Consider the following 17210-nt stretch of genomic DNA (forward strand, 5'->3'; position numbering starts at 1 on the left):
CCCCCCGTGGCACGGGCAGTACTGCCTTTTGGCGCCCCTGCGTACCTGGAACAAACCCACATAAAAGCGAACGTATATTGGTACATATACATAAGCGTGAAGTTTCCCAGCTTTCGTATGTGTCCAAGAACAACTTCACTCACCCAGGAATCATTAAATATCGAGAAAAGCGCTCTGGTGCTTGCTGGTTCACGATTCGGCACAATACTATATATGTTATTGAGTCCGGTCCTGCAGCGGCCTTTGGCGACATGTTGCAACTGCACATTTTTAACTCGCACAATGAGAAAAGGCTATCAAGTTGGCTATGTTGTGCAGAAGGCATGCACTCACTTTCTGTTGTACAAAGGAGATTGTTTTTCAAATTGAGCACAATCGACGTAATACCAGAATGAGTTATAAGCTGGTAAAATTCATTAGCAATTACTGTTTCAGAAAAGCACGAGCAATCGAGTGCAAGAGCCTGAAATGGTTTAGTTAGGGTTACTGGACTATAGTGAATGCACGGACAACCAGGTATGTTCTAGGAGTTGGTGCCTGGGGAGACAAGGGATGCAGAACTCACGTCAGCGTTTTTTCCCGAACTTTGCAGATGTCTACACATAACAGAGTGACCTTTTTGGGATTTCTGAGCTGATCCAAGCTTCAGTTGCGACGGTGTCCTTTCTGCTCGTAGTCTAATGGCTCTTAGTCGTTCATATTCACCATCAATTATGGTGCATTCGTCCGGTATAGCAGCTTTCTTTGTGTTATCTTGTAAAAATGAAGTTCTGAACACTTACATTATCGGCCATATGCTTCGCTACGCAGTAACTAAAAGCTTTCCATTTGTGATTTTGCCACAGCGTTTATTCATTGGTTTGCAGAGGAAATGATTACTTATCAAAATGGGAAAGTGATCGCATCCGGGTGTTTTTACATCGGTTGTCCACTCGGCACCATAGACCAGATCTTGTGAACATATGGTGATGGTCAATGCAACTTGAATATCGGTAACCTCGCAGAAATTTCGTCTATCGAGTCATCGTTTAAAAAGGTCAAATTACATTTTCCGGCAGAGTCCTCAACGACATTCGCGCGGGAATCACAGTGGTTACTGCCCCGGACGATATTCTGAGATAGACGAATTCTATCTCCTGATAGAATTAATTTCGAGTTCACTAATCTAAGTACTTTAACGAGCTTGTCCGCTGAAAATTGACTAGGTGCTTCAAGGTATTCGCTAATAAATATAAATGTCTTGCCGAAATATATTTTTACAAGCGACGAATTCTGGAACGTCAGTGTCACTCGACTGCACTAGGTAGAATGGCAAGTCTCTTCTGACGCACAGCATTGCCCTTAGGTGTGGCTTTTGCCTGCTCAATTCAACAGCGCGTCTACGCTGTGTCTGTACCGTATGTGAAGCGCAGTGCAAGGGCCGCGTGCTATACTACTCGCCGATGCGGCCTTTCAGGCTCGTACATCTCGGCGGTGGCGCACTTTTCTTGTTCTCTTCAGGTGCTTTTCTTTCCTACACACTTGATTTTCCTCTCTATCATAATTTCAAGGGACCCTTAGGTCCGCCCGGTACAAAGGACAAATTTATAAACACACTACCTCAAAGACGATGTCATTGCTTAAAGGCATCTGTAGTAAAAAGGCAAAACATGAGCCTACAAGCCGGCTGTTTGCTCCGATGTGCTGCGATATTATCCACAATGCAGTAGGATTAAATAATAAGTCATGCCTGAGGGAGGGGCGTGTTATTGTCGAAGCACGAATAGCGTGTGGTACCGAGCATCTCGGTCGCGAACCGTGTGCCGATTTATAAATATTGCAAAAGGTCGCGTGTTTGGCCCCCGGACAGGCTCCGAAATAACCACAAGGCTGCAGAACTTTCCCGTGCTCTTGCAAAGAGCGCACGTGTTGTCTAATTAAAATTTAGATTTGACTTTCTTGAAGCAGTTTTTTTTCTTTTAAGCGATACGCTGACGGAGCTGGCTAGCTGCTGGCGCTTCGACGACCGCACCCAATATACATATATGCATTCTTTTGCGGCATCGAATCTCGGGAGAATTTCGCATCAATGTCATCGAATGCGACTGAATTAAACATAAACTATGGCAACGTTGTACGCGAAATTAATCTCGGTGACGATTTACGTGCGTATGAGTGATGAGGACGTAGCCCCCGTTTGAGAGCGGAAACCAAGGGCTGTTAGGGCTGATCAGTACGGATGTGTTGCCAATGTATTGAAAGCTTTCTCTATTAAGCTATATGTCAGGTACAATCTGCACAGGTTTAGCATTATGTACAAAGAAAAAATAAAATAAAAATATTCACCCATTCTGAGGGTTAGAGCTTTCTGGCCGAGCACCTTGACTGTCTGTGTGGCTAGAAATGTCGAAAGTTTGTCCACCAACTTCGCGAGTGGATGGCTGGAAGAAGCTAATCTACATGTTCTAGGACGGTTTTCGACCCGAGCGCTGCACAATAGATTGCGTATTAAACAACGTAACGAGTGCAAGAAATCTTTACAGGAAATTTTACTACGGCTGTGTCCCCTTAGGCCAATTGACATTGTAAAGCTATTCACATCTATCAACCTGAAAACTCTATGGGACGTTTACTGAATGTCCGTCATGGATTTGTGGACATATAAAATACGTCTGAGCATGTCCTGCTTAGGTTTTGTACTACGTAAGCGGAAATTAAGTATTGATTGGTTCACGAGGAAGTCCTGTGAATGTCCACAGACGTCCATAACGGGTAAGGTTAGAGAGCGAAACGCGGAACTCTTTTGCTCAATATTGTGTTCAAGAAGTCACCATGATACCACTGTCATGATAGAACACTCGCTACAGCGCAGCAAGCGGAACGTGACTAAGGGCATCGAGACAACGCACAGTACAACGCGTGACGACAACGCGGCACAAGAACCGATCTTGTTTCTTTATTCTGTGGACTGGTTGGTCAGATGAACACCCGCCGTATGTTTTCCACAAAAAACACAAAGCCAGATATTATCATTTTTTGAAACCATTGCCTTTTGTTTCTACTTATTATTCGTGTAGGAAGGGGATTGGGGTGCAGAGATCCATCACCCAAAATGAATATTTAGAACATATTGCTCTGTTATTTAGCAAAATTCAAGTTCATTGCAAAATATAGTTAATTGCTAAACTTACCGGCTATTCACTGAACGAAACAGTGCAGAAGGCGAAACACGGTGAAACACACAGCGTGCTGTGTGTTTGTTCGCCACTCGCCGCCTTCCGTATTTTGTGCTGTGTCGTTTCAATTATGTTTTCTTACCAACTATAGCTCGGATTCAGACCTTTTTACTGGCGGTTGTTACTGTCCGGCGCTGCTAGACATTTTGGCGAGCAAAATGTTACATTTTAGCTCAAAATCGAATTTCAAAATCATTCAGGATGATCGTCGCTGAAGCGCCGATGTATGCTATGCTCGCAGAACATTTCTGAGAATATGTTCGTAAAGATGTGTGCGTTGTTGCGGCTCGGGTAGCGTTTAGGCCGGGAATCCTCCAGGCATAGGGGATGAATACGTCTGGGATTATTGAAGAGAAAGAAAAAGGGTGTGTTTTACATATCTACACTGGCTCCAGACATGGAAGCCCACTCCATGTAGGAGCACACACTTAAATGCCTGAGCTCACTACAGTGGCGCAGAAACGGGGGGGAGTGATTCGGGGGTTATAACCCCCCCCCTTAGTTAACCCGAGTTAGTTCACGCTGATGATGCGCGAGTGACAGCTTGTAACTATACATTATTATTTTTGGGCTCTATCGACTCTATTACTGACATTCCTGAGTTCTCCCACTCCATCAGTCATAAGTGACCTCCTCAGACACTGCCGCCACGACCGTTTAGGTAAGAACTTCAACGGATGACCACGTGCACTGCTCTGAAGAACGGCTTCTTGGCTCTATCAAGCTCTTCAAGACTTGAGTAAAACGCTGAACAAATAAACATCGTCATCATCCTTGGTGTCATTATTATTATAATTATTAGTAATTTTACTTGCTGTTGGATTGATTTTGCTAAAGTAAGGAAATTGCATATTATGCAAAGTGCTTGCTCACTCCCCCCCCCCCCCCCCCCCCCCCCCCCCCCCCCCCCCCCCCCTGGCAGAGATCCTGGGTGCGCTACTGGCTCAGTACATGTCTGCGCACACATCAGGACACATCAGGACACACTCAATGCACCAAAGGTGTCCGCTTTCAAAGCAGTTCATTTCCCTAGGTGAGTCGACGAGGGCATCTGATGACTGTGCCTTGGCCAATAATATTCGTCGAAACGTTCCCTCCCATGACGTTGCACCGTTCCGCCGGACTCCGCCTCCAATGTTGCGCAATCGCCCCCGCAAACGAGGCAACCACGTGTCAATTTGGGAACCTGAAGTCGACGCAGTTCCCATGGAAGTCCTCGACCTTGGCCCCTTGCATCAATTAGTGGGATCTCCATGACGGTCAGCTTGCAGCGACCCGGTAAGCCAGGCCTTCACGGTTGTTACCGTGTCTACAGAATCCGGTGGTCGTTGTCACCTTGAGGGGAGCATGTTTGTTGACCCGTTAACAGTCCGCGGCAGGGCTGGGTCGCCATCTGTGCGGGCGCTGATGAAGGGGCTGCCTCGTGGGAAGCACCTAAGGAATGCTCTTTGCCGTTTTGAGACGTAACAGCGTGGAGGAAAGGAAACTATTACAGGCGCAAGCGAACAGCGCGGAAATCTCGGCCTCCAGTGTTACGGAATCTGCAATTTCCTTTACTTATGCTGACGAGCACTTTGCTCAGACGACTTAGGAACGCTATCGGTGGGCGAGCGTAGTGATTTTTTGTTAGCGGAACAAATTACTGCTCTTATGTTCTAAATCTAAAGCAACTAAGGTCAAGAGAGCAAATACTTTAGCCAAATAAGTCAGAAATTAACTTAGCGTTGACCTCTGCCTTTACAGATTCTTGCAGGTGGCAAATGGCAAATGCGACACGCGGGCCACAGAGAACGTATTTTTTCAGTGGCTATCAGACTCTTGCTTTATGATTGGAAATTAGCAGCCACCCTCGATCTGACCATGATTGCGTGCGATATTATTTCTATCCGGATTAAAAAAGGATACGCGCGTTAATTTGCACTAAGATTTAAAAATATTCAGCCTTCATTCCCTCGAGCCCTGTACGTAGCTAAGCACTCCGTCAGGCCTGGCAGCAATGTGAGTGAACACTTCTGTGTTTTCTGTGATTTCGTTTGGCATTCACGAGCACATATGCTTTTATAATTATAACGGAAGGCGGCCCCGTATAACGTACAGGGATAGCGCATATGATTTGCCCGACGTGCTTGTCTCTGTGCGAATGAGAGTACGTCATTAAAGCAAATGGAGAAATTGCCTGAACATTTAGATTAAATAAACAATAAACAACAAACAAATAGACAATAAACCTCTCTATATGGCTTTCATAGACTATGAAAAGGCATTTGATTCAGTAGAGATACCAGCAGTCATAGAGGCATTGCGTAACCAAGGAGTTCAGGAGGCATACGTGAATATATTGAGGAATATCTACAAAAATTCCACAGCTACATTGGTTCTTCACAAGAAAAGTAGAAAGTTGCCTACCAAAAAAGGGGTCAGGCAAGGAGACACGAACTCTCCAATGCTATTCACTGCATGCTTAGAATAAATATTCAAGCTCTTAGACTGGGAAGGCTTAGGAGTGATTGTTAACGGCGAATATCTCAGCAACCTTCAGTTTGCAGTTGACATTGTCCTTTTCAGCGGCAATGGGGACAAATTAGAACAAATGGTTGAGGCCCTAACCGAGGCAGTGCAAGAGTGGGGTTCAACAATGTTCATGAATGATAATGTTCAATTGCTTGGCAAGGGAACAAGAATTGACGATCGCCAGTCAGTCTCTAGAGTCTGTAAAATAGTACGTTTGTCAAGGTCACATACTCACAGGGGACCCTGTTCATGAGAAGGAACATTACAGAAGAATAAAATTGAGTTGGAGTGCATACTGCAGGCATCGCCAAATCCTGACTGGGAGCTTACCACTGTCGCTGAAAAGAAAAGTGTACAACCATTGCATTCTACCGGTGCTAACATATGGGGCAGAAACTTGGAGGTTAACAAAGAAGCTCGAGAACAAGTTAAGTACAGTACAAAGAGCCATGGAACGAAAAAGGTTAGGTCTAACTTTAAGAGACAGGAAGAGAGCGGTGTGGATAAGAGAGCAAACGGGGATAACCGATATTCTAGCTGACATTAAGAGAAAGAAATGGAGCTGGGCAGGCCATGTAATGCGTAGGATGGATAACCTGTGGACCTGTAGAGTTACAGAATGGGTGCCAAGAGAACGGAAGTGCACTCGAGGACGGCAGAAAACTAGGTAGGGTGATGAAGTTAGGAAATTTGCAGGCCGAAGTTGGAATAAGCTAGTGCAAGACAGGAGCAATTGGAGATTGCAGGGAGAGAGAGGCCTTCGTCCTGCAGTGGACATAAATATTGGCTGATGATGATGATTAACATCGCGGTCGCTGCTGGTGGGAGGAGTTACGAGCTCGTAATTCGAGTAGCCGATTTCAAATTAATTAGTGCCCGCAGAGCCCTGAAACTTCTGCTGTAGGCCAACATACCCCTGTATTTTTCATTGCAACGTAAAACAGCAATACGGCGATCTCCCACGTCATGGCCCCTTTAAATTGCCAGGCTTGTTAAGAGGAAGCTTTAGCTCGGGGGCTGCTATCTAAATACAAGGGAAGGGAGAAATTGTTTTTCTCTACCACCATTGCACCAAATTTGATGGTTTGTTGCATTTCAAAGAAAAAATTAAAATCTAGTGACTCTTCGAAGGAGACGGTTTATTTCAGGCTTCAATTGTTTAAAATTTTTTTAAATCGCTAATTTTCAGTAGACGAAACTATGAAGTTTACGACTCTGTAGCTCAGCAATGAAAAACAACATCGCAATTATGTAAAATGCACCTAATAGTACATCTAAAGCAGGCAAATGTGATGTGTTATGCATGGCTCTCAAACACGAACACTAATATTTGAGCAGGGCTTTTGCAATATCTTTGTAAACATTGTAGCCAATTCACGTACGATATAAATTAATGTATCAAATTTGTCCACTTTTGGTGTTCTGACGGGCATTGGCGTATCTACCAAGGAGGGGGGGGGGGGCAGGGGGGCCACTTGCGCCCACTGTCAAAAGTGGGGGGGGGGGGCAAAGTATGCCATTTGCCCCCCCCCCCCCCCCCTTCACTTTTGAAAGTGGGCACTTGCGGCTGCACGCTGGGAAGTCCAACAAAACTACAACTAAAGCTAAATTTTTGGTCTTAATAGAGTGGCTAAGGCGTTGCGCTGCTGAGCACGAGATCGCGGGATCGAATCCCGGCTGCGGCGGCCGCATTGCAATGGAGGCGAAATGCAAAAACGCTCATATGCTTGCGTTGTGGTGCACGTTAAAGAACCCCAGGTGGTCAAAATTAATCCGAAGCCCTCCACTACGGCGTGCCTCATAATCAGAACTGGTTTTGGCACGTAAAACCCCAGAAAGAGGAAGCCACGTAACTTATATTTTTCTTTGCTACGTATCCCCTACTTGGACAGCGTGCGTGGAGAAGCGCGGGATTCGCCATACACGCTCGCATTGCGGAGTAGGCGTGGCGCTGGACAGTTCGATCCCACCGTAACAAATTTCCGCTTGGTCTACTTGCATCATGGACACCTTTTGGAGACCGGCTAACCGTATTTGAAAACACAATCGGCTTGCTATATTTAACCTGCGGGCGATGGGAGAGGTCCGGAAAAAGTATTTTAATCAGTCGCGCCCAAGAATTGATGTGCCTTACGGCACGAAGTCGTTCAATTATCAAATGCTGGAACTATTAAATTTCCGTCCAGAGATAGTCTTCATAGCGTTGCATTTTCAGTAGCTTATCACCGTCAAAAATATAACCAAACCACTTACAGGTATAACTGTAGAATTTCATTGTGTAATCTTCACTTGGCGTAGATATGTTCCTGAAAATAACCTTAGTCGAAGGTGCAGATGTATTTCGATACCAATAGAACATTAAACATAATTTTTTATGAAGGCATGTATCACTTATGATTTTGTCGATGTCATTTACAGGCCGTTTCTACATAAGAGCTACACTATTACTTGTTTCCCGGCAGGAGCAAGAACGGCAGATATGTCATGTTTTGAAGAAATGAAGGGCAGTTTTGGGTGACGTGTACAGAAAATTGAACTGTCTAGGTTGCTTAGTGCTCGAAGAACCTTACTGAATACTCGCTTTCTCCAAATTTTTATGCTTTATACACGGCATTTAATTGTCCCCCTCCCAGTATCCTTGGCAAGCTATGCATGGCACGGTGTTCATATTTCTTCGAAGTACGAAGCAATGTTCTGAGTGACGAGCGATTTATGCTTATTCTGTGTAGGTTCATTTGGGAAATTTCTCATAGAAGTGTTTCAGGGTGTCATACTTCCGCTAGTCGAAATGTTCCCCAGACTCCTAAAAGAGCTGCACGAAATACGGACTTGAAATTCAATGAAAATAGCGAGAATTTCAAGCGCAATTGCGAAACTAACTTTCCTGCTTAAAATGTAAGAGTTGCAGATAATTTCTAAACCCTCGTTTTTTCCGCGTGTTTTCATGCATCATACGATATGGATAGTTTGTTTCTGCGTGTCCTCGGTTAGCAAACATGGCTACTTGCTTATATCTAGAGAAAATTAGGAGCATGTTATAGGGAATATGTCGGCAATTTTTCAAATGAGTGGGTTAAATTCGCATTTTCCAATAGAATATACGGCTGCACTGTCATAGTATACAACTACAACTCAGGGCATCTTTTGCGAACATAGCAGGAATAATACGCCAAGTTCATATGCGATGGCAAATGCGTGTTGATCTAATACAGCTTTAAAAGAACTGTAAGCAAGTATTCGAAAGTATCACGCTGCTTTCATTAGCATAGGTTTCTCAATGTCCCAAGAGAACTCTGCCTTTCAGATATTTTATACTTTGCCGGAATGGGCAGCGTTTTAAGTACAATGTGTCGCGATGTTTTAACGTTTCTGGCTTATTTAGAAGCTTACAAACAATTATTAAACCCTCATTTTTTCTTACGATTTTTCATGCGGGATATATTGGGTTCACCTGGTGTCCTCACTGAACTAAAGGAAGCAGCTTTATGTTTTGTGACTCTTAGGACCAGGTAATGTTCGATGTGTTGGTAAAGTTCAAAATAGATGGGTAATTGGGACTTTCGCAATAAATTAGGTATGCTAGCACTCCACAGTGTTATCAGCCTATCTTACGGTCGGGGCAGAATTGAGCCCACTGAACTGATCGAACAATAAACGCCACGAAGACTAAACTTAGCGAAAATTGGTGGTATGGTATGAAAACTCTCTGTACGAAGATAGATGAGGTTGGATGAAACACAGTCTTGGTAAATGTTGGTAAACACCATGGTAAATGTTATGGCGAAGTAAAATGTGTGTTGTTGAATTACTGGTGCTCAAAGGCATTACATTCGAGCAAGGTTTCAAGCGGAACAGTCATATACGGGCAACTTTTTAAACTAGGCGGTATAATTACAGGAAACTGAAACTTTTATAGGAACTATTTGAAGAAAACAGCTTCGCTCTAAATTTGGTTGTAATTATCGAAGGTCGCACACATCTGCTGCCTTTTAACGCGAAAGCGTTAAGGGCCCCGTGTCGCAGAAAATCCGGCGTCGGCCGCCGGCGTCGGCGTGTGATGTCGGTGGGTGGCCGGAGAAAATCATCCCCAACCACCCCGACCGCGCAGGCCCTCCACGTGGTGCAAGGTTTTGGTGAACAAAAATTGAATTTCTCAGAGCGAAATCCGTCAGAAAAATGGTAAAGTACGACTTTACCATTCGGCGTCAGATTGCAGTCGGATTATTTACCAATCGGCGTTGGATTCTAATTTGAATGTACGAGAAAACCTAATTCTGCTAAGAGGAAGCTCAAACACAAACCACTTTTCCAGAATTTCTACCAGATCTACAGCCGCGCGTTCAGGTACTTTACTTACGAAAATGATATCCAGATGGCGCTCGCATCCTAGGCGGGTCAAATTGAGACTTCGCCTGCTAATTCGTTTCGGACACGCGCGCGCGTCGGGGCAATAGCAAATAATTAATAAAATAATAAAAAAGGTGCTAGGGCCTTGACATTTTAATATAAGACCACTTATATTGCCCCTGGAAAAACATCTTTCCAGCAATGCATTTCTGTTTAAAAATGAAGCCGAATTTAAGGGGATAGGTGTAAGCTTGGTCTTTGTAAGCTGGCTTTCCCACGTTCAGTGTTGCAGTGAATGAAGCCTACTCGTCGTATGCGAACGATGCGATGCGAACGGGTCCCGATTACACTATCGCGTTCTACTCATAAAGGCACACTAAAGACAAATATAATTTCAACGTGGACAGTTGAAATATCATACCAGAAACCTGGAAATGCTTGTTTCGTGGCAAGAAAAGACTTATTTTAAAAGAAAATTGCGTCTGAAGCGTCCGCGTACCTCTAACGCAATTCAATTATCCCGCACGAGCGAGGAGTGGTGACGTCATGGCCATATAGACGGTTTCATCCAGCGCCACCGCGCTCTTGCAACGCTGTGCGCCGGCATCCGGCGACCTTAGGAAACTTCCGGTAGCCGTTCCTTTTGCTCATTTTTGCTGGTATTTGTTCGCTCGCGCGCTCGTCCTGCGCATATTCTGTGTTATTTTTCAGGTATATCGATATAAGTGTGACTTGTGGCATTCAGTGTGTTGCGTGACGGCGAGTAGCTCTTGGAGCATCGACTGTTTTCATTACGTTTACTCGTCAACGGTGTTTTTCAAATCTGGGAGCCAGATTTGCTCTGCTCACTTCATCCAAGGTACGTTACTACGTGGATTAGCCGGACTGCTATAATGCTGAATAATAAAAGTGCTACTGCGCAATTGTTCTGGCCGTATGTCGCGTAACTCACGCGAGAGCACCTCGACTCTCGCCCCGAGTTTGCCCGCTCGTTCAGTTTCTTGCCTCGGCGTGGATCGCCATGCTACGAACATGAGTTAAAATTATTGTTTAGCGGGTGCCATGCTGCCACCGTTTATTTTAATGTTTTTCGTATCTGGGGCACAAGTGCACTTCTGCAGCTTTACTACCTAGGTACATGTGCGCATTGGTTTATCATGTATAACGTCCCAAAGCGACTCAGGCTATGACGGGCGCCGCAGTGGAGGGCTCCAGATAATTTCGACCACCTGTGGTTCTTTAACGTGCACTGACATCGCACAGTACGCGGACCTCTAGCATTTCGCATCGATCGAAATGCGACAGCCGGGGCCCAAACGGAGTCTTTCGGGTCAGCAACCGGGCACCGTAACCTGTGAGCCACCGCGGCGGCATGTGAGCATTCGTATCGGGATCGCAGAGCAGAATCGCAGAAAAGTTAGCGATTTCCGTGCATGCATGTAGGAAGTTTCGGTCACATTCTAAAAGCATTTACGAATTAACGGAGGCCAATTATGGATTGCAATCTCGTGCCCAACACTACAGGTTTCATTTTGTTAGAAGTGTGGTAAATTCGTGAGCACTTAAGTTAGTCCCATTTCAGTCGACCTAGGCTTCTTGAACTAAATGACTTTTGAGAATGTACAGTTATTTGTGAATGCATATTGAAAAGCAGAAACAAGGCATATGACGCAGAAAACATGTGCATGTACACATGCACAGCTTACCACTTCATCCTCCATCTTGCAGCAACAAAAGTGCCATTGCGAAATGCAAAAACGCCCATGTGCTTGTCTTGTAGGGCACGTTAAAGAACCCCAGGTGGTCAAAATTAATCCGGAACCCTCCACTACGGCGAGCCTCATAATCAGAACTGGTTTTGGCACGTAAAACCCCAGAAAGAAGAAATAAGTTCCATTAAAGTTTTTCTAGTTTTCGGCAGTCCCATTACCTGCCTTGAAGACAAGTCTGCGTTCATTGCATGTCCTCACTAAGATGCTCCGCTTGTTGCTCCGGGGTTGTAACTGAGGCAAGGTGTTGGGAGCCCGGCGAAAACGAAAATCGCACGACATCATCGTCCAGCAGATCGGGCAGCTCTCTGCCTCTAAACATCAGCTTTTGACGATACCGATCTTTTGCTTCAGTGCTAAGCGCCTTAAGGTAGTCGCTCGTCATCTCGGCAATATTCACGATGTAAAATCAGCTCATCACAGATTCCACCAAGCAGTGCAAACATCGACACGCCGGCCTCACGTCGCGCATGCCTTCAAACAACATAGCCGGAAGTGCTTCTAGCTTTCCTGCCGGAAGTTCCGATGGGGCAACCAATGAGCGGCAAGCGAGGTTTGTTTGTAAACACTGAAACCGTCTATAGTCACGTTGTCTAGCCACCATACCACCGGTGAGTAAAACGGCGCCCGCAGACGGTGCTACGGCCTTTTTTTTTTTTTTTTTGCGGAAAGCACAAACGCGCGGCCAGAAACAGAGCCAAGACAGAGCCGACGGCAGTGCGAAAGCGGAAGTATGGTGGCGAGCCACTATAGCGGAAGGTAAAGCCCGCGCCGAATTGTGAACACTGTGATCGTCGACGCTCGTCGCAATGGACCAACTAGTTGACGACCCTGACAAGGACACATTGGCTCACGATGCTGGGCTCGATTTTAGCGATTTAAGCTCCGATGAGCGTGACATGCTGCTGAGGGCCCGCGCTGCCGGCGTCGTTGCCTACTACGACGGCGGCCTCGACAGTCGCTCTTCCGAGCGCGAAAGCAGCGAGGACGTCAGGCGACGAAGCTGGTCACCGTCTGGACGTGCCGTCGCGACTCTCAAGCTGCTAGCAAATTCAAGTGCGAGTTTAGCGAGCCAGCAACACCAGCGCAGGACTACGCGATAACGAAACTTCTGAAACTCGAAAGCGCGCGAGGAGCAGAGTCGAGCGAAAACGAAACCTTTTGACCGCCCGCGTCAAGTGTAACGCCAAAAAGGTATTTTTTATAAGAATCAAATAGAAGTAGACAAGTAGCATTTTCTTCCGTCTTATAATCCAACGAAACAATCTTTTCAATACGAGTGGTTAAGTACTAGTGACATATTTTTTTTTTTTTTTTTTTTTTTTGAGGAGTGCCTTCGTCATCGGGTAAGTACCGGAATGACTCTGGGGAGTCTCTTATCATGTCCTGCATTTATCTCAATTTCTCGATTACTAAAGCTCTGTTCGCGATTATATTGACGCCTTAGACGTTCCAGAGCATTGCTCTATCACTTTAGCTTGACATTTTATTTGACTTTAGTGTCCCTTTAAAGGATAAGCGTCCTCCATGTTTTTCTTGTGAATATTGCAAGTCCTTTATGGTCAATGTGTTTCGTTGTGTATAACCTCGACAATACTATTACCTTAGCTAGCGAGACATTCGTGTCGTAGACTTAAATACCAAGAAAAATTATTTGCTAAATTAATGAAATTGTCTAACAAATGTGTATTTTTATCTGCACGGCACTGCTGCTACTGGGCGTGATCAACAAAATCTGGGCACTCACTGCTTTTTGTCCCTGCATCTTCTTGAGATTTTATATAGTTGCAAGAAATAAATTCAAATAATTTTTCGGGCACCCATGTTCACCATGTGAGGTTCATACATAGATGTATGTCTGTTAAAAAAACAACTCACATACGCATTTCCAGGTTTTTTCACTTATTGTAATAATAATGCGATATATATATATATATATACATATATATAGAGCGAGAGAGAGAGAGAGAGAGAGCCCGCCGTGGTTGCTCAGTGGTTATGTAGTTGGGCTGCTGAGCACGCGGTCACGGGATCGAATCCCGGCTCCGGCGGCCGCATTTTTATGGGGGCGTAATGCAGAAAAGACCCGTGTGCTTAGATTTAGGTGCACGTTATAGAACCCCAATTGGTCTAAATTAATCCTTAGCTCCCCACTATGGCGTGCCTCATAATCAGAGGTTGGTTTTGGCACCTAAAATCCCATTAAAAATGCCACAGTTTCGCCCTAATGGCGAAGCACGAAGCAATGAATGCGATAGCAACACAGCGATGTCATACGAAGTAAGGTGAGCGGCTTTGGTAGCAATATGAATTGTAGTAAACATGAGCTTAGTAAGTAAGCAGGTGTGCTGCGGCGTAAGTAGACCGACATGAAGAGCGACTCGATGACCACGACAAGACGCGTGTGAATCGGTGGTGTTGATGAGAAGCGCTTCCCATGGGCAGCGCGTGCGGCTGCGAAGGGATATATACACACCTGTAGCGCTGCACTGCCGATCCGGGCAGCATTGCATGTGTAGCGCGCGCTGGAAAATGAGCATGTGAGATAGGCTCGACTATTACTAACTGAATTAACAAGCGTAGTGTCAGCGCGCACAAGCAAACATGAATAGATCACACTGAATGACCGCAGACAACGACTGTCAAAACGCTGGCAGCAAGCGCAGCCGCCGCAGCGGGCGAAGGTTCGTGCGGTCTATCGCTTCAACGGAAACTGAGCGGCGAATACACAGCGCATACAAAGGTCAGAGCCGTGTGTAGATAAGAGACGGTGCGGGCGACCGCCACAGCTGGGTAACGTACGAGCACGGTTGTTGGCATAGTAGAAGCTGCCCCCCCCCCCCCCCCCCCCGCTTCCTCCCGCTTCCTTGCTTTCGCGTGGGAGATTGAGTGGCAAGTTCCCCTTGTGCCCGGTTGCAAAATAAGCCTTTAGTGCAGGAGCACAGCGTCGCCCCGCCTCCATCCCTCCCTCCCTCCCTCCCTCCCATACCCCCACGGCCTTTCGCGGGACGGTCGCGTTTGCTTTCTGCCATGCGTTCGCTCTCCGTGATAGCGTGCGTCCCCTGCACGCTTTCGGTCGCGTATATGGCGCGCGGCGACGATTTTATCGCCTTTGGACTTTATACGGAACCTCACGGCGACGGCGACGCCAATGGCAGAAATCCGGTTGAAGTGTCCATATAATTGCTATCGCAATAAAAGAGAGAGAGAGAAACAGAGAGAGTCAGATCGCTTATGGTTTGCCCTCCCCACTCGAGAAATAGTTCGTACGCTGCTGACGGGTGCAGTTTACAAAACCGCAATATATGTTTCTGGTGCGGATACGTAAACTTCGTGCTTCTATTTACCCTATAGGGAAAAGTGGCGGTAACTCGTCAAGGAAGACATTGTCTTCAGAAGCATCCGCCACGTGTTGGGCGCGAGCTGCTGTGCCCCCGCGGGGTAGGCTAAGCGCACCACGCTAAGCCGGCCGTTTAAACGACCCATTTTCCACGAAGCAATCACGGTTGCGGCCATTAACTTTAATTCATTGTCTCGCCGAAAAAAAAATAAAATAAAGAGTCATACGCGGCAAGAGCTAAAACGAGAGCACATCGCGCGCGGCTCCGCAATGTCACTGACGGTATAGGCGACGCGACTGTCGTTCGCCGCTTTGTTGCCGCGTTGCGCCGTAACACGTTAGGACAGAGGAGCCGTCGAGGTAATTTGTTTCTATTTCGCCCACCTCGGCGTGCTTCTTCGCGAGGTCAACACGGTGCTGGTAGCGAGCGAAAAGACAGCGCTGCCGCGTCGGCGCTGACGTTTACGGCGCACTGCGTCGTGTGCTTCCTCAGTGCCCTCTAGTCGCCGGAACCTTTACTTAGTGTGAGAGACGTCATCCCACCGCCTTCGCCCCCCCCCCCCTCCTTCCCACCACCCCACTGAGTGCTTTTTGCGGGCCGCAGACATGGCATGTGCACGAAAACTCCTGTCCTCTTGTCACCGCGGCGCGAGGGTGCCCTAACCATGCCGTAGATTGCGTTGCGCAACGAACAAGGAACGAAAAGGTAAATGACCGAAAATGCTCCATTCGTGCTTCGTTCGTGCCTTGCACGCTCCACCACTCCTCGCGCCCTGCACATCAGCCCCCTTCCCGTCATTTGCTACACATCCTTATTTCCCAATTCAACCCATCTCTGTTGTGCGATTGCAAGGAGACCGTTAAGAGGTATTTATCGCAGCCTCAGGTAGCAGTTCTTCTGTGCCATAGCGCACAAGACACAGTTAAGGAATAAATTTATTTCTGCTCGTTTTGTTTTCCGTTCCCCCTAACGCACAAGACGCAGAAATCATTTTCCAGTCAACTTTGTTTTCTGCTACCCTCGAGCAAACTGGCGGCGAGCTCGATCATTAGTTGTAGCTTCAAATAAATAAATAAATAAATAAATAAATAAATAAATAAATAAATAAATAAATAAATAAATAAATAAATAAATCATTCGTTATAGTTATGTGTGATCAGGAAGAAACAGATTGGGCAAATTCTGGTCATGGGTGAAGGAAGTAAAGCGTAAAACAATTTCTGCGTCACCAAAGTATTTATTTAGGAAAGGGCAAGTTGGTAACCGAACGAGCGAGCGAACGAGCGCCCGTGCTTGTCGTTCTTTTTTGTCCGCGTCACCTAAGCGCTATGGTCTCAATAACTGCACCAAATCAACTAGCCCGAAAGTCTGTAATGCTACATTAGCAAGTAACACTTTTACTTCGTGTGGCGACAAGGCGAAGACGAAAAGCGTTTGGCTGAAGTGAATATAGCAGAAAGCAGAGAAAAGTGAAAGTTAAAAGGTAAGGGAAAATGGCACAGGTCTGCTTCGCTGGCAATGCCATAAAATTTACACTTGACAGCCCGACGAGCTTTGATAAGACAGTTGTCAGGTGTTGGCGCCATGTGTGTTTCTTATTTAGTGCGAGGGCCCCTGAAAAAAAAAATTCTGGTTATCTGCGGTGAGATGACTGTTGGCTTAAACTGTGTTGGCGGTGTTTCCAGGAAAACCGATCTGTGCGGTGCGTAGACGGCCACGCACTTACCTGGTGAACTCGTTTTCTGTTAAGGTTTCTTTCAGAACCCTCCGGGACTTTGCGGACCATGACGATGGCAAGACATGCCTGACCGAATATTACTCCCACACAGGACAGAACGCATACCAGGTGTTCAAGATTAAGTTTTACGGAATTTTAAAAAATCGCTTTGACAGGTAGCATAATTCTTATCGTTGAGCTGGGTTATTCGAAGAGGCGGACATTAGTAGCACGAGAAATAGAAACACATACTCCCCTAATTAACAAAAATTCGCTACTTAACTTCTTAGTTAATTACTTTACGACACAT

This window comes from Dermacentor silvarum, chromosome 1 (genome assembly GCF_013339745.2).
Source record: "Dermacentor silvarum isolate Dsil-2018 chromosome 1, BIME_Dsil_1.4, whole genome shotgun sequence".
NCBI lineage: Eukaryota > Metazoa > Arthropoda > Arachnida > Ixodida > Ixodidae > Dermacentor > Dermacentor silvarum.